Genomic DNA, 24,914 nt, shown 5'->3' with positions numbered 1-24,914 from the left:
TTCCTCTCAGGGAAGCTTCCTCTCAGGGAAGCTTCCTCTCTTGATAGTCTGCTGCAGCGGTTGAATCGTGACTACCTCTGGTTTCTTTCCCCCACGGCGCGCTGGGTGATAAAACTGCCAGGACCGAATCCCTCCAGGACTCGAGTAGACTAAAGGCGTCACCTTTTCTGCTGCAGCCAAGTGGGGTGTGACTGACAGTTAACAGGGCCCAGCCGCACTCTCACCCTTCAGTTGCAGCACTGGCAAGTTCTGATCCTCCGCCTTGCTGAAAGAGTCCGGTATCACAGGCATCAAGGTTGCAGGGGCCGGAACAACCTGGTCCCCTACATCAATGGCCATATGTGTCGACCAGGGAAAGGGGTACTCTGTACCGGGTGGTTTACTACTGGGGAATGTCACTTTGGTGATGGCCGTTGCCCGGTCCCGTGCCCTGGGTGCTTTTTAATTGGGAGTATTTACAGGGGAGAATAAAGTCATTTGTGTGACGCCACATGCGGGTTGCAGTTAATATGGGGGAACCGCCGCTGCTGGATTGGTTACTCCTAGGGCTGGTGGTAATGGCAGCTGAGGTGGTAGGCCCTCTGCAGGTGGGCTGAGCCCAGGGAGCTGTATGGTGGACGTGCCGGAATAAGGGAGACCACACCGGTGTTGTATTTAACAGTCTCTACTCGTGGGCACTTTGACAGCTGGTTCAGGTCCCTGTATTTCCATTGCCAGTTGATGACTCGGTTGCTCTGTCCTCAACACTCTCAGTGTGGTTGGGTCCCCGTAGCATGGAGCGTTTGGGGCCCGATTGTCCCTTTGCTGTGGCAGTCTCCTTCTCCGTACGGCGGGCAGTGTGGAACCTATAGGGCTAGTCTGTCCCGAACCCTGATCCTTGCTTTACTGCTAATGCCCCTGGATTTGTGAGTCAGTGAGGTCTGTGAAGGTCCCCTCACTGTGCAGGTATTTGCCAGGCCGTCTGAATCTGTAGCTCTCTACTTTCACTTCTTACTCAGACTGTCTGCTGTCCCCTCCCACTAGGCTGTCTAGTTCCCTGGTTTGGCTCTGCCCTCTAGGTGGCCATCCCTTTGTGTGACTAGGCAGTGCCCCCTAGTGTGGAGTGGTAACTAGGATTTTAGTGTGTGTGGGTTCTTCTGGCACTGGGGTTCCAGGTCCCAGGGGGTAGGTACTGCATCCCCGTGAGGATGCAGGTCTCTGTAGTGCCCTGAGTTTCTCAGCGGCACTACACATAACATCTCCTTCTGCCTCCATGAGGATATCCGAGATGGTAGAATCTACACCTCTGTCAAGGGATCATCTGTTTGCGTGCTTTTCGGGGTGCCGCCCACGATGGCACACCCTCTTTTCTTCCCACGCGGAATTGTTAATGGCGACTGTTCTTTTTGCAATCAAATGGTTCAACACCAAATTATCCGGTTTAACACAGTTCTGTAGGCACACAGTACCCGGTTTAATGAGCACAATATCCTGTTCGTTACGCCAAATGTAGTGCCCCACGGGGCAGACGGTCAGCCTACTTGTCGCCGGGCCATTTCGGGTCAGGTCAGGCGTTGTCACGGGGTAGCCTTGCCCGGTTCTCTTGCCCTGATGCGTACAATTAAATGGTGGGGGAAGCGGGGTATTGGACAAGATTGTCTTGACGTCACCTGTGGTGTGCGGCCAGTAGTAGCCGCCACTGCCAGGTTCCTCTCTTGGGCAGGTGTTAAGGCAGCCGGGATGGTATCGCTCCCCACAGGCGGAGCGGGCCCCGGGTGGATGAGGAGGGTAGTAATGGCCGTTGGCGCCTAAGCGCTGGGCGGCGGCGCCGGTAAGGATGAGCCAACACAGTTTCTGCGGGTTCAGGGTGTAGTTTACTCACAACTTCAGCTGCCTGCCCGGTCACACTGGTCACTGCCGTGATGGGCTCAGGTCAATCCCAGATCCGGTAAGGGGTCACCACCAGTTTTGGAAGAGAAGGAGTGAGAGTCCTATTTCTAGGGTGTCCCCCTCCACAGTTAGGTACCCGGGCTGAGCTCCTGTTCCAAGCCCCTGGGCCCAGTAAAGTCAAAGTCCTCAAGAGATGTGTTGCCAGAACTATGGTCCCGACGGGTCTACTTCTATGTGCGTGTCTTGTGTCTATTTCTACTCCTAGTGGAACCCGCCACCCCCAGGTGGCTGGCTTCAGTGACCGGGAAGTCCATGTTCGTATGGCCACCCCCATGCCTACCCTGAGCCAACCCACTCTGTGGAAAGGCTCCTGAGCTGTGGGTTGTCTGTGAATGTGGAACACCGGTGATTAACCCCCTCCTTACCTGAGATAGATACGGCACCCTAATTGGGGTGCAGTACCCTGTGGTGACCTGAGCCTCAGGGGCGCCACATAAGTATACCAGCTCATGCTGTCTGTCCACTATCCAGATGTCAAACAGATAGCACAGGGACAGCACATGTAAAACACACATGTGACGCCCTGGCAAAACCAGGTAGTCACAGTTAGGCCCCTGCATAACACCTTCCCTCATTAGGAAACACACAGCCAACCAGAAAACCTTAGTCACCCCCCCTTAGGGAACGATAGACACACCAGTGGGCGTGACCAGGCGGTTGGGATACGCCCATCCAGGGGTCCAGACAGCCCGGGGTGGGAAACAGGCAGTTAAGCTTTGAAGTTCAGCTTGGAGAGGAGTGTGGGCTGGAGCTAGGAGTAGCTCCAGCATTGAAGTCCAAGTTGAACGGTACCAGGGTAGGAGCCCTGGTGCTACTGGCCAGTAGGCAGATGGTGGTCTCCATCAGCAGGAGACGGGAAGACGGCTCGGCAGAACCGAGGTCGACTGGGACAGGGTTGTAGCCCGCCGGTACCAACATGGGGAACTGACCCGGAAACGGTAGCACAAAGGGGGGTACTCGGACCCTGAAGCCAGGACCAGAACCAACTGGAGCTGGTTAATTAACCGATTGAGGCCAGGACTAGAGGTCCTGTCCCACCCAAAATCCCTCATAGAAGACAACAGCCCACCGATAAGGGATAAGAGGTCACCGCCAGGGCCCATAGATCCCATGGGCCAGCGTCTGCAGGCACGGCTCCTTAGGCCACATCCAGCCGGGAGCGGACTCCTGAGTTTCACACTAGAAAAGTCCATCTGACATACAGCAGTCCAGGAAAAGGATAGGGACCACCAGTCGGGTGGGAGACCAGAACGCAACCGGCCACGGCACTGGCCACCATGACCTTGGTTTACCAGAGACTTGTGTGTTTTACTAACTGTGAGTACACCAGCACCCTCTGCGGTCGCCATCCCCTGCACGCACCAACCGGGTCCCAGGGCCATTATCCCTGCCCACGGAGAGGTTAACAACTTGCTGCACAATATCTCCCCCGGGTGCCCCATAACAGCAACGGTGGTGTCCCACCTCACCACACACCATGGGTGGCGTCACAAACTTAATACGGCCAAGCCCGTACATATACGTCCCCCCATTTATTCGGCGTCTCCGCGAGACTCCCGTGTCCGGAGACCCTCGAGCCACCACCCCTGAAGGCCCAGATCTGAGCAGCAACCGGCTGCTGGCACGGGGGCGGCACACACACATGAACACACATATGCATCTTCACCACGGAATGTGCAAAACAGTGTTTTGCACGGACGTGTGAAGGGGGCCCAAGATGGCTCCCAAAGCCCCCCCACACATAGTATGATATGCTTATAGTCTGTATAGTATGATGACCCTTACAAAGTATGATAGTATCCACAGCCCTCGAAACACAGTGGTATGGCCCTTTCAGCTCCCCACACAGTATGTCATGAGGGCAGTGACTATCCACTTCGTAGCTGCACTGCTGCTGTTGCCACATTTAAAAATGGGCACCCTGGGGAATTACCCAGGTAGCAGCCCTTTACTCAGTGGCACTTTGTGTCAAAAACATTACTGAAGCAGGGCCATCCACTCTGCAAGATACAGAGTATAAGAATCGGAAACAATCCTGTAAATACTAGATTAACATGGGCACCATGAGGAGGACGAGGGCAGCAAGACTTTGTTTTTTCCAGTTTTTTTGTGAAATTGAAGAGGGGAGATAGGTGATGACCAGCAGCGGCCACCTCTGCTTCATCAAACCGGTGTTGTGCATGTGTTCCACCCTGGCTGAGGGGTGCGACACTTACTTGCGCTTTCGATGGTTTGTCTGCCACCCCGTTGCTGGTCATCGTTGTGGAAACATGGGGGTCAGTGGGTGCTCTCGTCCGCTGATCCAGCCACCTTTAGAAAGACAGCATGGCCCAGGGCTCATCACAACTGAACGCCCCCGACCTCCTTACCATGGGCGGAACACTGCTCAGACAACACAGGATGAGGGAATCACAATATTAAGACTTTATTGGATACCCAAACAATTAACGACTTATGGCTGGCTGAGGCCCGCACAACCTGTAGTCAGGTGACTGGATTATCCCAATCTGGGTTCCTTCCTTAGGTAGTCTTTGATAGCTGAACCGAATCCTTGCATTCGATGCTGAAGTCCATGTAGTATTATAATCCAGGTTCGGTTATGGCTTGCCAATCGGATACGCAGGTCCTAGATTGGTAGCATGTATCAAGAGTCTACCCGGGCAATGGGCAGTCCTCCTTCATTTACCCCTGAGCTTTCCATTCAGACCATTGGGGTCTTTACGATTGGTGGATAAGACTGGGCTCTTATTTGCTAGATTTCAAGCCATATACAAAATATTCAGAGATGAGGGAGAGACAGCTAAGTTACATCACATCTAACAATTCACATAGTAATACAATGGGAAGTTCGCATAATTGATTTATCTGGGTGTCTGACCTTCACTAGCCAAGGCAATTACATGAGTCAACAAGAACTGTAACACTAGACTCCTAAAGGCGGCGTTACATGCTACAATTTATCTGACGATATGTCATCGGGGTCACGGATTCCGTGACGCACATCCGGCATTGTTAGCGACGTCGTTGCGTGTGACACCTACGAGTGACTCCGAACGATCGCAAATAGGTTGAAAATTGTTGATCGTTGACACGTCGTTCACTTTAAAAAATATTGTTCATCGTTTGGAACGCTGCAGACATATTGGTACGTTTGACACCCTTCAAACGACGAACAACATCCACATGACCGCCTTGGACAAAAAATATATCGCTGAACGATTTTGCGTCGCTTGTGAGATCGTTACGTGTGACCGCTAATAAACGACCTATGAGCGATCTTGGCAAATCGTAACTACGATCTGAGTGTGTCACATCGCTAATGAGATCGTCAGATAAATCGTAGCGTGTAAAGCGGCCTTAAGAGTCTTGTAGAAACAATGAGGGGCTTATCCCTCGTCTATTAACAAACTATCTTCATGTCTGGCTGAATTTTAAGAAATTTAAGGGTGCTTTACACGCTGCAACATCGCTAGCGATCTTGTTAGCGATGTGACATGCCAGATCGCAGGTGCGATTTGCAGAAGATCACACATAGGTCGTTTTTGTAGGGCCGGTCACATGTGCGATCTCAGCAGATCGCACCTGCAATCTGGCGTGTCACATTGCTAATGAGATCGCTAGCGATGTTGCAGCATGTAAAGCACCCTTTAACCCATGCTAGGCACTGACAGAGTCCATCGTCACAACCGTCATAGACATTGTACTTGGACAAAACATCACAGAAACAGTTTCTCTTTAACTCAAACTGTAACTTTTTTATTCAACATTTGTTCTTTGTAAGAGACATCTTCACAATAGACTTTCTCAATCTTCCTAATAAACACTTTCACAATAACCTTCCTGGGACAGACATGCCACTTTCTCCTGTGTTACCGTTCTGCTGCCGCTGCTCAATGGAGTAACCTTCTGTTCAACCCTTGCCCTGGGTAATATTTCTCAAGCAGCCGAGTCTGACATCTATGGTCCCAGTCTTTTGCAGCCGTGCCCATAGGACACAATGAAAGATACCTCCTGAGGCCTGGGCAAACCCTAATACAGAGCTCATGATCCCAGGACCTCCTGTGCAGAACACTACTGCATCTTCATTCAACTAAACAACTGACTCATCTGGCCTGTCTGCTTTACCAACTCACTCTTTACTCCAACCACTTTGCATTTCTTATAATAATACACTATCTACTACTGACTTCCCCTTCTGCATGCTTCTCTCTATGTTGCACTAAATCATATCTAAAACATTCTTATTATTATTGTTATACTTTACATAATACACATTACAATATTTTCTGTAATAAAAGACCTTATATAAAACGTTACAATGTATACATTATGCTTCCTATGACTCCCCAAACTGTGCCTCCTGCCTGACACAGCTCATTGAGTCAGCACATGTTATGCATCTTATATCATACATTATACATTATAAGGCCTCTTTCACACGCACGTGCCTCCGGTACTTGTTTGGCAGTTTTCTCACGTACCGGAGACACGTACACACGTAGACCAAGGTATTCCTATGGTTTTGGACACACGTAAGTACAGTTAGGTCCAGAAATATTTGGACAGTGACACAAGTTTTGTTATTTTAGCTGTTTACAAAAACATGTTCAGAAATACAATTATGTATATAATATGGGCTGAAAGTGCACACTCCCAGCTGCAATATGAGAGTTTTCACATCCAAATCGGAGAAAGGGTTTAGGAATCATAGCTCTGTAATGCATAGCCTCCTCTTTTTCAAGGGACCAAAAGTAATTGGACAAGGGACTCTAAGGGCTGCAATTAACTCTGAAGGCGTCTCCCTCGTTAACCTGTAATCAATGAAGTAGTTAAAAGGTCTGGGGTTGATTACAGGTGTGTGGTTTTGCATTTGGAAGCTGTTGCTGTGACCAGACAACATGCGGTCTAAGGAACTCTCAATTGAGGTGAAGCAGAACATCCTGAGGCTGAAAAAAAAGAAAAAATCCAGCAGAGAGATAGCAGACATGCTTGGAGTAGCAAAATCAACAGTCGGGTACATTCTGAGAAAAAAGGAATTGACTGGTGAGCTTGGGAACTCAAAAAGGCCTGGGCGTCCACGGATGACAACAGTGGTGGATGATCGCCGCATACTTTCTTTGGTGAAGAAGAACCCGTTCACAACATCAACTGAAGTCCAGAACACTCTCAGTGAAGTAGGTGTATCTGTCTCTAAGTCAACAGTAAAGAGAAGACTCCATGAAAGTAAATACAAAGGGTTCACATCTAGATGCAAACCATTCATCAATTCCAAAAATAGACAGGCCAGAGTTAAATTTGCTGAAAAACACCTCATGAAGCCAGCTCAGTTCTGGAAAAGTATTCTATGGACAGATGAGACAAAGATCAACCTGTACCAGAATGATGGGAAGAAAAAAGTTTGGAGAAGAAAGGGAACGGCACATGATCCAAGGCACACCACATCCTCTGTAAAACATGGTGGAGGCAACGTGATGGCATGGGCATGCATGGCTTTCAATGGCACTGGGTCACTTGTGTTTATTGATGACATAACAACAGACAAGAGTAGCCGGATGAATTCTGAAGTGTAGTGGGATATACTTTCAGCCCAGATTCAGCCAAATGCCGCAAAGTTGATCGGACGGCGCTTCATAGTACAGATGGACAATGACCCCAAGCATACAGCCAAAGCTACCCAGGAGTTCATGAGTGCAAAAAAGTGGAACATTCTGCAATTGCCAAGTCAATCACCAGATCTTAACCCAATTGAGCATGCATTTCACTTGCTCAAATCCAGACTTAAGACGGAAAGACCCACAAACAAGCAAGACCTGAAGGCTGCGGCTGTAAAGGCCTGGCAAAGCATTAAGAAGGAGGAAACCCAGCGTTTGGTGATGTCCATGGGTTCCAGACTTAAGACAGTGATTGCCTCCAAAGGATTCGCAACAAAATATTGAAAATAAAAATATTTTGTTTGGGTTTGGTTTATTTGTCCAATTACTTTTGACCTCCTAAAATGTGGAGTGTTTGTAAAGAAATGTGTACAATTCCTACAATTTCTATCAGATATTTTTGTTCAAACCTTCAAATTAAACGTTACAATCTGCACTTGAATTCTGTTGTAGAGGTTTCATTTCAAATCCAATGTGGTGGCATGCAGAGCCCAACTCGCGAAAATTGTGTCACTGTCCAAATATTTCTGGACCTAACTGTATTTGCGCATGGAACGTGTGTCCATTCCGTACTTACGTATGTCCGTGTGTTTTTCACGCCGACATGTCTGTTTTCTCTCCGGCATCACAGGTGTCACACGGAACGCAAACGTGTCACACATAATGCAAACGGACCACACGGATGTGTTCCATGTGACACGCACCGGAGAGAAGACGTGTCTGTGAGAAAAAAAAAACAAAACTTTACTCACCTTCTCCAGCCCGGCAGTCTCTGCCGCTGCTGTCACTTGCTGCCGACCGCCGCTCATTATGCTCATTGAATATTCACTTCACTGCGGCCGGAAGCAGCAGCAGCAGGGAGTCGGCAGGACCGGAGACCGAAGATCAGCACCACGGACAGCGAAGCCAGGAACAGGTGAGTAGAAAGTTTCCGTTCTCCGTGTGTTATCACGGATAACACACGGAGAACACACGTAGCCCATAAACACGGCTCACAAAGGGCAGAACGCACCTCTGACACGTCCGTGAAAAACGTGCGTGGTTTTTCACGAACGTGTGAAAGAGGCCTAAGGGTGTGTGCCCACGATGAGTGTTTACAGCATTTTGGAAGCAGCATGCTTCAGCTTTATCTAAAACACTGCGTTCTACAGTATAAGCACAGTGTATGGGATGTCTAGAAATCTCCTGCCCACTGTGTTTGTTTTTCCCGCAGCAAACACTGTCTGTGGTGTGGCTTTCCAAGCCATAAGCTTGTCAATTGTTTGCTGCGGAGTCACAAGTGTCCTCCGTAGAGAGAACACAAGCAAGAGACCGCAGCGCACTGAATCCTGATCGTGGGTACAAGTCCTGATCGTGGACATGTACCTTTATGCGGGCGTCACACGGGACGATAAATCATGCGATTGCATAAGCGATCGCACCCGCCCCCGTCATTTGTGCGTCACGGGCAATTAGTTGCCCGTGGCGCACAAAGTCGCTTACCCCCGTCACACGTACTTACCTGCCGGACGACCTTACTGTGTGCGGCGAACATCCTCTTCCTGAAGGGGGAGGGACATTCGGCGTCACAGCGACATCACACGGCAGCCGGCCAATAGAAGCGAAAGGGAGGAGATGAGCGGGACGTAAACATCCCGCCCACCTTCTTCCTTCTTCATTGCCGGCGGGACGCAGGTAAGCTGTGTTCGTCGCTCCTGGGGTGTCACACGGAGCGACGTGTGCTGCCACGGGAGCGATAAACAACCGGCGCTTAGAAGGAGGAACGAGATTATGAAAATGAACGACGTGTCAATGAGCAACGATAAGGTGCGTATTTTTGCTTGTTCACAGTCGTTCGGAGGTGTCACACAGTACGATATCTCTGACGATGCCGGATGTGTGTCACTAACGACGTGACCCCGACGACGTATCGCCAGATATATCGTACCTTGTGACGCCCGCATTAAACACACACTAGCAATACACTTAGAATTCATTAAAACACTATAACTTATCGGTTGCTAGATGGCACCGACGGCTGCGCTGTTCCGGCTCTGCTACATCGCCGGCAACCGCACTATTATACATTCAACATTGACCACAATTATATCACAATACTGTACATTAGGGGAAACACTGTACAGCAGGAGTGGGAGCGAATCGACCGCCTCAAACAAAAAAACAAGTACTCTTTAAATCCAAGTTCTTGTCGGGGATTTGAAACTTGTAACAGACAAACAAAGCTCCAACCGCTGCAAAAATATATTAAGAAATTGATCTGTACAGCGCACTGAAGCTAAAAATGACATGATGATAAAAGATGGAGATTCACTTGGCTGTTTCACTCAGCAACAACTTGAAACAGAGTCTAATAACAAAGACGAAGAATGAAAAATAACAAAACCATTCCACAAATCACTTATATGGAGGCTTTTATGCATGTCTGAATGGTTACCAAGCTGTAGCTGTGAGTGGAACAGGAGACTTCCACCTACACATAATTGTTTGGTGCTGATGAATGGCTCTGGCTTACTGTATATCAGCAGTTACTTGTAGCATATGGAATACAGTGTATTAGGCACTTACTGTTGTAACATTGATATTTCCCCTGTGTTTTGTGTGTGAGTGACTATTGATCATGCGTCTCATTAGATAGCAGGCCAACTCCTACATACAAGCTGTCTTTTTTTTTAATAATTGTTTGTCAGGACTTCTTCCTACACACAGCTACGTGGCTGATATTTATGGCCACCTGAGAGTTTGTGGATGAGTGAACACTAACTGCATTAATAGGAAAAACAAAAGTCAAGTAAAGTCTGTAAATTATGTGCAAATACTGTAACCCTTTGTCAAAATGGCAATATTGTTTACACATTGGAAGTGAAGAAATTTCATTTGCCTTTCAGTCCTGAACCACTGCATCATTTTGGCATGTTTTTTTTTTTTTAATATTTGGCATTATATTTCAGTATTTGAGCCATCTTTAGAACATTTGTGCATAATTAACTAATTTGATCATTTTGTACCTAAAGTCACTCACTAAACATAACCCAAAAAAATAAAATCGTCTCCCTTTCACAATATATCAAAAAAACCATATTTTGTTTTTGCATTATACACACAACAATATTAAAACATTGAATCAATGAAAATGGTTGAAGATTACAGGTTACAATTCCAGTGACAAATTGCATACTCCAAATCTTCATAATGCTACACAGCCTCCCTTAAGCAATCAATACCTGACAGCGGATACTATAGTTATGCCTAGTGGGGGGATTAGTGCCACCGGACGCCCCTTGTCACGTGTTTCGCATAGCTTCCTCAAAAACTTTTGTGCACAGTATAGCAATAGTAGTTACCATATTTTTCGGATTATAAGACGCACATTTCCTCCCAAAAATTTGGGAGGAAAATGAGGGGTGCATTTTAATATCCAAAGATAGGTTACCAGGAGGTGGAGAATTGGCGGGGGGTTGTTTAGGCGGCTGTCTGTACGGCCAGCTGCCTCTCTATGCGGGTGGCCAGCTGCCTCTCTGTGCGCGCGTCTCTCTTTGCGGGCGGCCAGCTGGTTGCCTCTCTGTGCGGATGGCCGGCTGGCTGCCTCTCTGTGCGGGCTGCGGTGACTGTGTGGAGTAGGGCAGTGAGGCGGGTATCCCAGATGCTCTAGTTTCAAATGATGGTGCCTGTAGTTGGCGCCTGCGCAGATGGAGCTTTCGGCTCAAGATCTTGTCATTGAGCTGAGAGCTCAATCTGCGCACACGCTGCTATGGGCACCATTTCTTTGAAACCCACACTGCCGACAGATGATCTGGGACATCCTCCGCACTGACCGGCTCCACAAAGCCAGCACAGATCCCCACCGCTGCCAACACAGACCCCTCCGGTAAGACACCATCGGAGTACAAGATAGATGCAATTTTTTTTCACCTTTTTTATCTTTAAATTTGGGTTGCGTCTTATAAAACAAAAAATACAGTAAATTATACTCCGTTAGTTAATAATTATATAGTCTTCTTAAGTTAAATTGTATGCCAAAATTATTTACCACTTTATGGTGATATTTTTAATGTGTATACAGATTTGCCAACTTACCTCGATGACAAATTTCTGAGGAAGAAGTGTCCAACATGTTGGATTTCAACCTGTTAAATCTTTTCATTTCCACAAGAGATAGGCCACCTTTTCTTCTCTTACTAATTGAGAACACATGAAGGCTCAGCTAAGTCGAGCGTGCATGTGTGTGGGGGTGTCAGGAGGCATGGCAGTCAGCTGAACACTACAGTGTATGGTTTTGAAAAGAAAAAGTAGTATTGTAGATAACTCTTGAAATCAACAAAATCAGCATTAGTTGATCATTTCAGCCTTTGCCATTCCAGTGCTTACTTCAGCCTATGGCCGGTAATGGGAGTGGGAGGGGCATATCAGGGATTGTGCAGGACTTATATAATTATTGCCAATCTTCAAAGCCGTAACTACAACAGGTGCAGGGGTTGCAATTGCAACTGAGCCATGGAGCCTAAGGGACCCAAAAGGTTCCTTTGGACTACAGTGAAATTAAAAAGTTTGTGCACCCCTGGACAAAATTATTGTTATTGTGAACAGTTCAGCAAGTTGAAGATGGAATGGTCTATAAAAGGCATAAAGTTAATGATGACACAATTCTTTTGTATTTTAGGGAAAAATATACCGTGTTTATATATTTTAATCTTTAACACTTTAAAAATAACAAAAACGAAAATTGGCCAATGCAAAGTTTAGACACTTGGAGATTTGTGTGCTCAGATAACTTTGACGAAGATTTCAGACCTTATTAACCTTTTAGGGTTATGGCTTGTTCACTATAAGGCTATGTGCGCACATTGCCGAATTTCAAGCATTTGCGCTGTGTATTGCACAGCAGCGTAAATGCATGCGACCTGTGTCCCCAGCACAATCTATGAAGATTGTGCATAATCGATGCTCACGTTGCGTTTGAGAGCGCAGCGATTTGGATGCCAAAATTTTGTTACAAATCGCTGCGTTCTAAAAACCAACATGTCAATTATTCCGTGCGCTTTGGATGCAGCTCCTGCTCTGTCTATGGGAGAGGCAGCATCCAAAGCACATGAAATCGGCTTTTTTTCTGCAGAAACACTGCATCCATTATGCAGTGTTTCTACAGCGATTTGAAGCGCACATGTGCTGTCAAATCCCTGCAGAAATTTCTTCAGGGACACGACGCAACGTGCGCACATAGCCTCAACGTTAGGAAAGGTCAGGGTATACAAATTTCACAGCTATATAAAAACCCAGCCTCCTATAACCTTGTGTCAAAAACAGCAGCCATGGGTTCTTCTAAGCAGCTGCCTAGCACTCTGAAAATTAAAATGGTGGAGGCCCACAAAGCAGGAGAAGACTATAAGAAGATAGCAAAGCGTTTTTAAGTTACACTTTCCTAAGATCAAAATTAAATTAAGAAATGACAGGGAACAGGAATAGTGGAAGTCAAGATAAAGTCTGAAAGACCAAGCTAAATTTTTGTGAAAGCTGCTCATAGGATTGCTAGAGGCAAATCACAACCCCAGTTAACTGCAAAAGACCTTAAGGGCTCATGCGAATGTAACTGCTGAATATTCTGCAGCGATTTGACAGCACATGTGCACTTCAAATCGCTGCAAAAACACTGCATAATGGATGCAGTTTTTTTGTAGAAAAAAGCCGATTGCATGCGCTATGGCTGCTGCCCCCACCATAGACAGAGTGGGAGCTGCATCCATAGCGCACGGAATAATTGACATGCTGCTTTTATGAACGCATGGATTTTGGTCAAAATTTTAGCACCCAAATCTCTGCATTCAAAAAAGCATCGTGCGCACATATCATGCACAATCTTCATAGATTGTGCAGGGGATGCAGGACGCATGCATTGACGCTGCAGTGTTAAACGCAGCGTAAATACATGTACTTACGTAACATGCGCACACAACCTTAGGAAGATTTTGCAGCCTCTGGAGTTGTGGTACAGACACCTGCACAAATATGACCTTCAAGAATATTCAGAAGAAAACCTCTCCAATAAATTCAGCCTCAGTAGTATGCAAAAGAACATATAAACAAGGCTGATGCATTTTGGAAACAAGTCTATGGACCAATGAGGTTAAAATAGGACTGTTTGGCAACAATGATTAAAGGTATGTGTGGAGAAAAAAGGGCACAGAATTTCATGAAAAGAACATATCGCCAACCATTAATGGGGGAGGGGTGCACAGTCAGAAGGCATGACCACATAATCTAGACAAAAAGACTGATGTCACTCCCTAACAAGCAGTCTGAACAGGTACATAACTGTACGTTACATATAATAACAAATAAGACAGTTGCACTCTAAAATGCTGTTCAGACTACATGTTATGGAGTGCTGTCAGACTTTTTGTCTAGATTATCGGCTCATACCTTCTGACTGTGCACCCCTCCCCCATTAGCCACAGGTGATTTTATTCTCTATAGCAAGTTCCTACTCACCCATACATATGGAGGTTTTAAAACCCTGAGAGAGTCTTCAATTAAGTGTAGGTACCCAGTAGGTATACGTATATACCATGATGTGGCTACTGGGCAGATATAGAAATGGCCATTTTTGTATGCTAAATGTCTCAATTTTTTTTCTTATATTTCCTTAAGCAGTAATGCATGTAATGCAGTAATGCATGTCTATATTCTTAAGGATCCTGTACACATCAGATAAAGGTTGACACATCTGGCAATCTAATATGTATGGGGGCCTCCTGACTGTCTCCTTATAGAACATGTCAGGAATATAAAGATCAGACAGTTGTAATTTTATTGCCTGATCCTTTTTTTCAGCAGGGATATAAGCAACTAGCAGATGATTCCTAATAAAGAACACAGGAACTCGCAGCCAAGTGTTACTGTGTATGGGGGAGTCAGGAGAGATAGTTGCCAAATGATCATGCAGCTACAGTTATCTAATGTATATGGCCAGTTTTAGCATCCGTCATCAATATCAGGATGATGGGGACTGACACTCAGCACCCCCATTAATCATTTGCTTGTAGTTTCTGCTTAGCCCAGTTGTACACAGTGTACAGAAATACAACAGCAGAGGTCTACACACAGTTTAGTGTCCGTTTTCAGGCACTACAGCTTGGCTCCCATTCACATCAATAAGACCTGAGTTGCAGTACCAAAGAATGGCCACTACTCATTGTATGGAGTTGTGCTATTCTGGTATTGTGCATGTCCACAAGGAGCCTTTTAGATGCTGGTACAGCTGCTAAGTTTTCCTAGGTAAAGCCACTTAACTGCTAATGTCCTTGATGTCTGTGATCAGCGCAGGGTGACTTGGGTGTCGACTCCCAGATCGGTGATTAATGGGCAGGCTAGCAAGAGTTTATCTCTCTTGGGCTGCTTGTTACTCTCCTTGTTCACATGCTATGGAAGAGGCAGTCCCATTTCCTCCTATTTATGCTGGCTGCACTATTCTTATGATGCCAGCTATAGCTAAACTATACCCGGCCTGGAGAGATGGATTTCTCCATGCTTTCTGATGGTTGTGATATTACTGTTGTGTGCAGTTGTGGTGTTAATGTTAACCCTTATTGTCCTTTTTTGCTGCATTATTTCTCTTGCTTTTCCCTTTAATTTCTTACTGTTTATTCCTGAGAGTGTGCAGGGTGACTGATTTTCTGTTATCCCTGTCTTTCTCATCTGTATTTTCATCATATTCCTGCTCCTTTTTTCCCTATGGGGAGGGGTCAAATCAGCTGTACTCAGAAGTATAATAAGGCATGGAATTCCTGCATCTCCACCATCAGGGGTAATTCGGAGGTTAGGGATAGCCTAGGGTCCCCTAGCGTGAGGGATAGAATTGGAGCCCCTTGTCCCTCGCTATCCTGCAGTCACATCGTGACGCTGCATTACAAGCCTGTGATCAATATATCAATCCTAACACAAAGATACTGTAATGATAAAAAAAGGAAATATAATGCATGAGTGTACTAAACTTCATCTGCTATGTTTTCAAAATGAAATAATTCAGAGGCGATGAAATCCATATTTTATGATATCAGGGATGTATTTTGCATTCACTTGTTGGTTTCCTAGTGTAACAATAGTTATGTTTTATGTCCTCCTCATGCTTTTTATTCTTCTTTGCAGGATTTGGGCTATAAAGTCCAATGAGACATTACCGACTCTTTATGCTGCCTAACATGACTTATCACACAATGCCCTGAAGGTCCAACCTGCCTGGGATAGTTAGCGGTACATTTGCGGTATATAGATGAATGCAATCTTTATGACATGCTGCCTGGTGTCACAATAACCAATGTGGAAAATTTAGTGCACATTTTTCTGAACGCTTCCATATTTCCGAATATTAATCTGCACTATTTCCATTTTCATTTTTAAACTAGTGATTTGATCAAAAGGTATTGTTTCCCGGGCAGGTAATAATGCAGCAAATAGAAAGGAATCCATTGATGGACTGACGCCTTCAGCAGAGGACGGATGAATGTTACTCCGTAATTGTATTTAATCTGAAGGGTTGCTCTACGCAATATACTTTGTGTTGCCCTATTGCTTACAGGAAATGTCGATTCAGCATTATTCAAATAATATGTCTGTGCGACGTCCGTATCCTTTCATCTCAAAATGATTCTGCTTACTTCTGTAGATCTGCCATGACAGATGGCCAGAAAAAGAGAACATATTGTTCTACACAATGTCTCGTATCTATTATTTTTTATTTTTTTACAGAATTAATTGCTGCATGCTTAAAATAGACAAAACTGCAATTAGAAGACATATGTCTATCTGAACTCCCTGCCTATTATTTATATATAGATTCACTGTCAATTAGCGAAGATCACTAGGGCAAGTTTGCTCCAAGCAAGTTTTTTTTTATTTTACACTGTTAGTTTCTTAAAGGGAATGTTTAATCTCCCAGCTGTGCTAGAGGGGATTGACTGGTCTCTCATTATGGCATAGACCTGTCAATCATCAGCAGCACTAGGAAAAACCATCTGGACTTGTCTTGTACTCTCTGGTACTCGGATCAAACTATACTTTTCTTAAACCTTTAAGGTTCTACCTGTATGTACCTAGAATTCTACCTGTGTGCAGTCGTGTAGCCAGACTCTGGTTCCTGCTGCCCGTAGTTTGGCTGTAAATATAACACTGAATTCAAAGATCAATAAATAAGACAAAAAAGTTGTTCATCCAGGTACTAATATTATATAGCCTATGTAAAAAAAAAAATAGATAAAATAATGCCATATAGCAGCTAGTTGACACCTCCTGATGAAGGTAGAGTGAAACGCGCGTTGGGGCGTGGGTCCTAATCCTGGATACATTTTGACATTAAGGTTACTTATATACTTTACTAGAAGTGCTTTCTCACATCATATAACATGGCCTAATTATACTAGATAATACGATGTTTCCCAAAAATAAGACAGGGTTTTATATTATTTGCAGCTGCGAAAGATGTGCTAGGGATTATTTTCATGGGATGCACACCAGTGACTATGCAAGGGGGATACATGTAATAGCAGTAACTGCTGTGTGAATACTGGCCTGAAAAATACAATAGCTACATGCAAAAATGAAAAAATGATAATGGAATCTGGCTATTGAATTGATCAATGCAAAAGACCCTCTAAATAAGAGAATACCATGAAGAGGTTTTGGGGTTCTGTTGCATTGATCAATTCAATAGCTAAATTTCTCTTTAGTGATATTTCATGGCAGTAATGCAGATTCCATTATCATTTTTTCATTTTTACATGTAACTATTGTATGTTTCAGGCCAATATTCACACAGCAGTTACATGTATTCCCCTTGCATAGTCACTGGTGTGCATACCTTCTCTCCATATAGTGAAGTTTTTTTAGTTTTTTTCATCCAGTTCAGACTTAGAATGGTGTTCCAAACGTTATTTCTTTATTTATTTTAATGGGATGTCATATATTTTCCCATCAACAACAATCCACATTTATTCTTGAACGAAAAGATCAACATTTATTCAGATACTAGAAGGTAGCCCGATTCTACGCATTGGGTATTCTACAATTTACGTATTGTGTAGTTAATGTATGATTTTTGTTATATATATATATATATATATATATATATAGATGTTGTTGTGTGTAGTTACCAAGTGTTTGTGTAGGGCGCTGTACATGCTCTGGGTGTTGTCTGGGTGTGGCGGGGGGTGAGAGCGGTGTTGTTTGTGTGTTGCGTTGTGTGTTGCGTTGTTTGTGGAGCGCTGTGTGTCTGTAGTGTTGTGTGTGTGTTGCGCGGTTTGTGTGGGTGTGGGGTGTGTGTGTGTGTTTTGGGGGGATGTATGTTTTGTGCAATGTGTGTGTTGTGCGGTATGTGCGTATATTTGTGTGTGCCACGGTGTTTGTGTGTTGGGTGTTGTGTGTGTGCGGCTTTGTGTGTGTGGGTGTCTGTGTAGGGCGGTGTTTGTGGTTCCCAGTGTGTGGTGTGTTGTGCAGTGCGTGTGTGGCGGTGTGTGTGTGTGTTTTGGGGGGAGGTGTGCACCCCCCATCGTGCTCCATCCCCCATGCTGCGCACCCCCCCATTGTGCTCCATCCCCCATGCTGCGCACCCCCCATCGTGCTCCATCCCCCATGCTGCGCACCCCCCATCGTGCTCCATCCCCCATGCTGCGCACCCCCCCATCGTGCTCCATCCCCCATGCTGCGCACTCCCCATTGTGCTCCATCCCCCATGCTGCGCACTCCCCATCGTGCTCCATCCCCCATGCTGCGCATTCCCCATCGTGCTCCATCCCCCATGCTGCGCACCTCCCATTGTGCTCCATCCCCCATGCTGCGCACTCCCCATCATGCTCCATCCCCCATGCTGCGCATCCCCCATCGTGCTCCATCCCCCATGCTGCGCACTCCCCATCGTGCTCCATCCCCCATGCTGCGCACTCACCATCGTGCTCCATCCCCAATGCTGCGCACTCCCCATCGTGCTCCATCCCCCATGCTGCGCACCCCCCATCGTGCTCCATCCCCATGCTGCGTACTTCCCGTCGTGCTCCATCCCCCATGCTGCACACTCACTATCGTGCTCCATCCCCCATGCTGTGCACCCCCCATCGTGCTCCACAGTCACACATCAGACAGTATACACGCACACATCTGATCGCATACACTCACACCCCACTTCTGCCTGTGCCCTCCGGTGGGCGGTCCCAGCAGCTGTGCTGCATGCAGTGCTCCTCTGCCTTCTGCCGACACGCACACATCCGAACGCATACACGCACACATCCGATCGCATACACGCACACATCCGATCGCATACACGCACACATCCGATCGCATACACGCCCACATCCGATCGCATACTAGCACACACCCGATCGCATACACACACACACTCGATCGCATACACGCACACACCCGTTCGCATACACGCACACACACATTGACGATATTGCACATACGCGCTCACACTCACAACATCCGGAGATACCACATGCTTCTGGCCATGTGATCCTCCGGCAGGTCCTGGAAGGTCACTGCACGCACAGTATCGCCGCCGAGAAGCAAGCGATATCACGGGATGTTGTGAGTGTGTGGATGCGATCTGATGTGTGTGTGAGGTGTGTGTGAGAGTGAGTGTGATCTGATGTGTGTGTATGTGTGTGTGAGAGTGAGTGTGATCTGATGTGTGTGTGAGGTGTGTGTGAGAATGAGTGTGATCTGATGTGTGTGTGTGTGTGTCTGTTCTTATGTGTGTGCATGTGTGTGTGTTCCGCCGCTGCAGGACCTTGATGCGCTCACCTGGGAGCCGGTGTACGCTGGTAACCATGCTACACAATATTACTCGATGTGTACCATGGTTACCAGCGTACCCCCCCCCGCTCGCACAGGAGCCCACACGAGCGTACGCCGGCAACCCCAGCAATGCGAGGGTATGTGTCGGCTGGGTTGGCGGCGTACGCTGATGTGGGCTCTCGGGGGTACAGCACTCACCTGGGAGTCGGGGCTCCGTGTCGGTTCGGGGAATGCATGCAGGGGGCGGGGCCAGAGCAAGCGTGCAATGCGTGAGGGGGGCGGGGCGTGACCGAGTTGCCAATGCGTGCAGGGGGCCGGGGCGAGAGGCCAATCCGTGGGGGGCGGAGCCTGGCGAGCGGCCAATCCGTGCGGGGGGGCGGAGCCGAGGCGAGGCGAGCGGCCAATGAGACGCTTGTCGCGGTAAGGACAGAATTTTGGAGCAAGACAGACAGACAGACAGACAGAATAAGGCAATTATATATATAGATAATCATATTATCACATTCTGCAACGTCAACATATTGTGTTAATCCTGTTACTGGTTTAGATGCACATTTTCTTATCTGATCTGCTATTTGTTGCGTTCGGGTGGTGGAAACACTGGACCATACACCGGATTACCCTGGTGAGGCAGCCAGGCCGGTCACCCCGCCAGAGGGCCTTGATGCACGGCAGCCGAAGCACTACTGGTAGCAAGACAGTCCGTATAGAGAGCTGGAAAGTAAATGTCCCTGGGAACACAGAGTTCTAGACGGTAGTCCGGGTGACGAGGCTCAGGGTCCGAGGCCGGGTTGTAGGTCAGGTGGAATCCGGAACCAGCTGAGCGAGATGGCAGGTCACCAAACGGAGCCAGGGACCAGAGACTGGCGGAACTGAAGAGGTGGTGGAACATCAGCCGACAGTCACCGACAGGAGTACTGGAGCAGACGTGGTCAGGACCGGCTGCCGTGGCAGGACAGGCTCTGTGAGACAGACAGGGGTTAATACTGGACAAAGCAATACGGGGACCTGAACTCCTAGCTTACTAAACACGTAGAACAAGCCCCGCCCACCAGGAAAGAGAATCCTCTTATACCCTGTACCTGTCTATGCAATATCCTGTTTCTAGACGCTGGCCCTTTAAGAGAGGGTCAATGACTGCACGCGCGCCCTAATGTGCATGCACGAGGCCCGTGTGCCAGAAGCCAGAGCAAGAGGAGAGCAGAGCCAGAGCAGAGGAAGCGGTGCAGAAGAAGGAGTGCCCGGCAGTGTGTCCTGCGTCGCAGAGGGGCGCCGGGAGCGGGGAGCAGGACACATGGAGGGCGCAGGCGAGGGAGAGGAAGCAGGGACCGGAGCGGTGAGCAGGGGGCGCCGTCGGGGACAGGAGAGCGGGGCACGGGAACCAGGGAGCGTGCCACGGGGACCGGAGAGCGTGACAGTACCCCCTCCCCCACGCCCCCCTCCCCGCAACCGGGACAGGAAGGCACGTATCAGAGGAGTGCCAACATTCTCCCGGGGCTCCCAGGACCTATCCTCGGGGCCATAACCCGCCCAGTCCACCAGGAAGAATTGTCGACCTCGCACGGTCTTCATGGCCACGATATCCCTTACCGCATAGATGTCATCGTCAGCGATGGGAGGAGCAGTACTGGCACCATCGAAGAAGGGACCAAGGACAACCGGCTTGAGCAAGGAGACATGGAAGGAGTTGGGTATCCGCATCGTGGCCGGGAGCTGCAGCTTGTAGGAGACTTCATTGATCTTGCTGATAACTTTAAACGGCCCGATGTAACGAGGACCCAACTTGTGCGATGGTAGCTTCAATCGGACATATTTGGAGGCAAGCCAGACCAGATCACCTGGAGAGAAACACGGAGGATCCAGGCGCCTCTTGTCCGTGTGTCTCTTCATCTGCAGGGAAGCGCGCTCAAGGGAAGTCTTGACAGTGTTCCATATAGCTAAGAAGTCCCGGACTAGAGCATCAGCAGCAGGAACATCTGAAGCCGAGGATACTGGTAACGGGACGGAAGGCTGAAGTCCGTAAACAACATAGAAGGGAGAGCTAGAGGTGGACTCGCTGATGTGATGGTTATGGGAGAATTCAGCCCAAGGAAGGAGCGTGGACCAATCGTCGTGATGGATGTTGACGTAGTGGCGCAGGAAGGAGGTCAGGATCTGATTGACTCGTTCCACTTGGCCATTCGACTGAGGGTGGTAGGCCGAAGAAAAGTCCAGAGATACTCCCAGATGTTTGCAGAGGGCCCTCCAGAAGTGCGAGGTAAACTGAGTTCCTCTGTCGGACACAATGTGTGCGGGAAAGCCATGCAATCATAATATGTGTTGTATGAAGGCGTCAGCGAGCTCCTGGGCAGAGGGCAGCCCGCCCATAAGAACGAAGTGAGCCATCTTTGAGAAACGGTCCACCACAACCCATATGACCGTGTGTCCGGAGGACAAGGGCAAGTCCGTAATAAAGTCCATTGCAATGTGTTGCCACGGAACGGAGGGAATGGGCAGAGGCAGAAGACGACCGTATGGCAGGTGCTTGGGCGTCTTGTTCCGGGCACAGGATGGGCAGGCTGAGACGAAGGATGCGACGTCTTTGCAGAGGGACGGCCACCAATAGTGACGGACAATCGTACTCCAAGTCTTCTTCTGACCAGCATGGCCGGCGATTTTTGAGGCATGACCCCAGTGTAAGACTCTTTGTTTGTCGGTATCCGAGACATAGGTCTTCCCAGGGGGTATCTGAGCCAGAGTGACAGGGGCCACTGGAATAACTTTACTGGGACAGATGATGGGCTGGAACATCTCCTCCTCCTGCTCCACGGGCACGAAGGACCTGGACAAGGCTTCTGCCCGCACGTTCTTATCCGCGGGCCGAAAATGGAGTTGGAAATCGAACCGACCAAAAAACAAGGACCAGCGGGCTTGTCGCGGGTTCAGTCTTTGGGCTGACCGTAGGTACTCCAGGTTCTTGTGGTCCGTGTAGATGATCATGGGGTATACCGCTCCCTCCAGGAGGTAGCGCCATTCCTCCAAGGCCAGCTTGATAGCCAGTAGCTCTCGATCACCGATGGTGTAGTTGCGTTCGGGTGCCAAGAAGCTCTTGGAGAAGAATCCGCAAGTGACTATCCTCCCGGTGGAGGATTTCTGCATTAGCACTGCCCCGGCCCCTGAGGAGGAGGCATCCACCTCCAAGGTGAACTGTCGGTTCAATTCAGGACGATGGAGAACTGGGGAAGAGGCAAACGCCCGTTTCAGAGAGCAGAACGCGGCGTCGGCCGCAGGTGGCCAGTCCTTAGGATTAGCCCCCTTCTTGGTCAAGGAAGAGAGGGGCGCAGTCAGGGCAGAGAAGTGCGGGATGAATTGACGGTAATAGTTAGCAAAGCCGAGGAAGCGTTGGATAGCCTTCAGTCCGGAAGTGCCCGGAAGTGTCTCCTGCGTTGCAGAGGGGGCGCCGAGAGCGGGGAGCAGGACACATGGAGGGCGCAGGCGAGGGAGAGATAGCAGGGACCGGAGCAGTGAGCAGGGGGCGCCGTCGGGGACCGGAGAGCGGGGCACGGGAACCAGGGAGCGGACCACGGGGACCGGAGAGCGTGACACTATTCTCATGGTGCGGATCCAGTTCTATAGTGGTGGCTACATACCAGATATACAAAGGTTAAAATTACCTGCTAACATTTATTCTTCTCTATGTACTGCTAAGTTCATCCACAAAAGAAAGCAGACACCCCATAAAAGCATTGGACTTACTAGACCCCAAACAATTTACAGTTGGCAAGTGAATGGGCTCTCATATACAAATCTGCATTGCTGTCAGGTCCCCCTGCGTTCTACAGTAATTGGTTCCCCCTGGTGACTGGAAGCAGTATAATTCACACAGTGTCATACTGGTATCCAATATGTTTGTGAGAGCTGCAGTGTAATGCAGCTGGAATAGTGAGGAACCTGACAGTGACGCAGATCTCTGTGTGAAAGCCCATCCACCATCGGCACTTGCCAACTGTAATTGTTTGGGGTGTGGTGAGTGAGATTGTTTTTTTTTAAAGGGGGTCTGCTTTCTTTTGGGGGTGGCTGCTTTCTTTGATGAAGGGTCCTGCTGTATTCTTTAAAGGGAACCTGTCATCAGAAATTTAGCTATAAACCTAAAAGTTTCCCCCTCTGCAGCTCCTGGGCTGCATTCTAGCAAGCTTCATCTAGTTTTTCTGGCCCCTTTTATACCAAAATAAACACTTTATAAAGTTGTACCTTTTCGTATGTAAATTCCGTAAATTATCCATGGGGGCGGGCTGCCTGGTGTCGGTTACTGTCATCCTGCCGATTTACACCGCCCCTGAATTTCATATCTCAGGACGCCGCCCCTGGGCGCCCGAGGTCCTGCGCATGCGCTGTGCGACTGTAATGGGACTGTGCACTGCATGCACGTGTGACCGCTGGTGACGTTTTGCGCAGGCACGAGGTTATGGGCGGTGCTGTGAGTGTCATCAGCAAGTGCCGCCCATAACCTCGTGACCGCACTTTCCCTACTGCCTCCAGCGTTCTGCGCCGGCCCGACGTCACCTCCTTCCCATCGTACCCTGCAGCAGGAAATAGATGGGAGGAGCGGAGAGGATCTGAGCGACGTACAGAGGGGAGAGCGCGGCCACGAGAGTATGGGCGGGCACTTGCGATGCAATCACAGCGCCGCCCATACTCTCGTGCCTGCGACCACGTCACCAGGTGTCCCGGCGTGCGCGGGACCTCGGGCACAGTGGGCGGCGTCCTGAGGGATGATTTGAAGCGTGGGGGGACGGCGTAAGATACAGCAACGGACGCCAGACAGCCCGCCCCCATGGAGAATTTACAAGATTTTCATACCAAAAGGTATAACTTTATAAAGTATTTATTTTGGTTTAAAAGGGGGCACAAAAAGTATAGAAACCTTACTAGAATGCAGCCCAGGAGCTGCAGAGGGGGAAACATTTAGGTTGAAAGCCAAATTTCTGACAGGTTCCCTTTAACTTTTTAGCTGCTTGGACTCTTGGAGCCCCAGCTAGAGCTCATTTTTGGAGTAGGGCTTATATTTTAATATAACAAAAAAGCCCCCAAAATTCTACTAGGGCTTATGTTCAGGGAAACAGGATACTATATAATTGGATGGTGCTATTTATATAATTTATTAGGGCTTAGTTCCCCATTCTAATCACACTTTGCTACAAATCTGGTTATAATGTGTTTTCATTCCTTACTACTTTATAGACTGGTCCTTCATATAGTATCAACTCTTATGGTATATACTTTTTTGTGATCTCACAGATGCTATTTAACATTGCACTTCTTTACATGTCATTTACAGTATTTAATGCAGCATACCATTCTTGTAGCTTAATACATTTACTGGCCATATATTTAATGACATTTATACTATCCACTATCTATAATGCACTTTAATACTTTTATATACTAACATATAAATACTCAGCTAGATATAACATTATTTTATTAGATTTTATTTTTTTTTACATAGGCTATATATTATTAGTGCCTGAATATACAACCTTTTTGTCTTATTTATTGATCTTTGTATTTAGAGAT

The sequence above is a fragment of the Anomaloglossus baeobatrachus genome, chromosome 2 (assembly GCF_048569485.1).
Source record: "Anomaloglossus baeobatrachus isolate aAnoBae1 chromosome 2, aAnoBae1.hap1, whole genome shotgun sequence".
Lineage (NCBI taxonomy): Eukaryota > Metazoa > Chordata > Amphibia > Anura > Aromobatidae > Anomaloglossus > Anomaloglossus baeobatrachus.
This window is presented reverse-complemented; position numbering follows the sequence as displayed.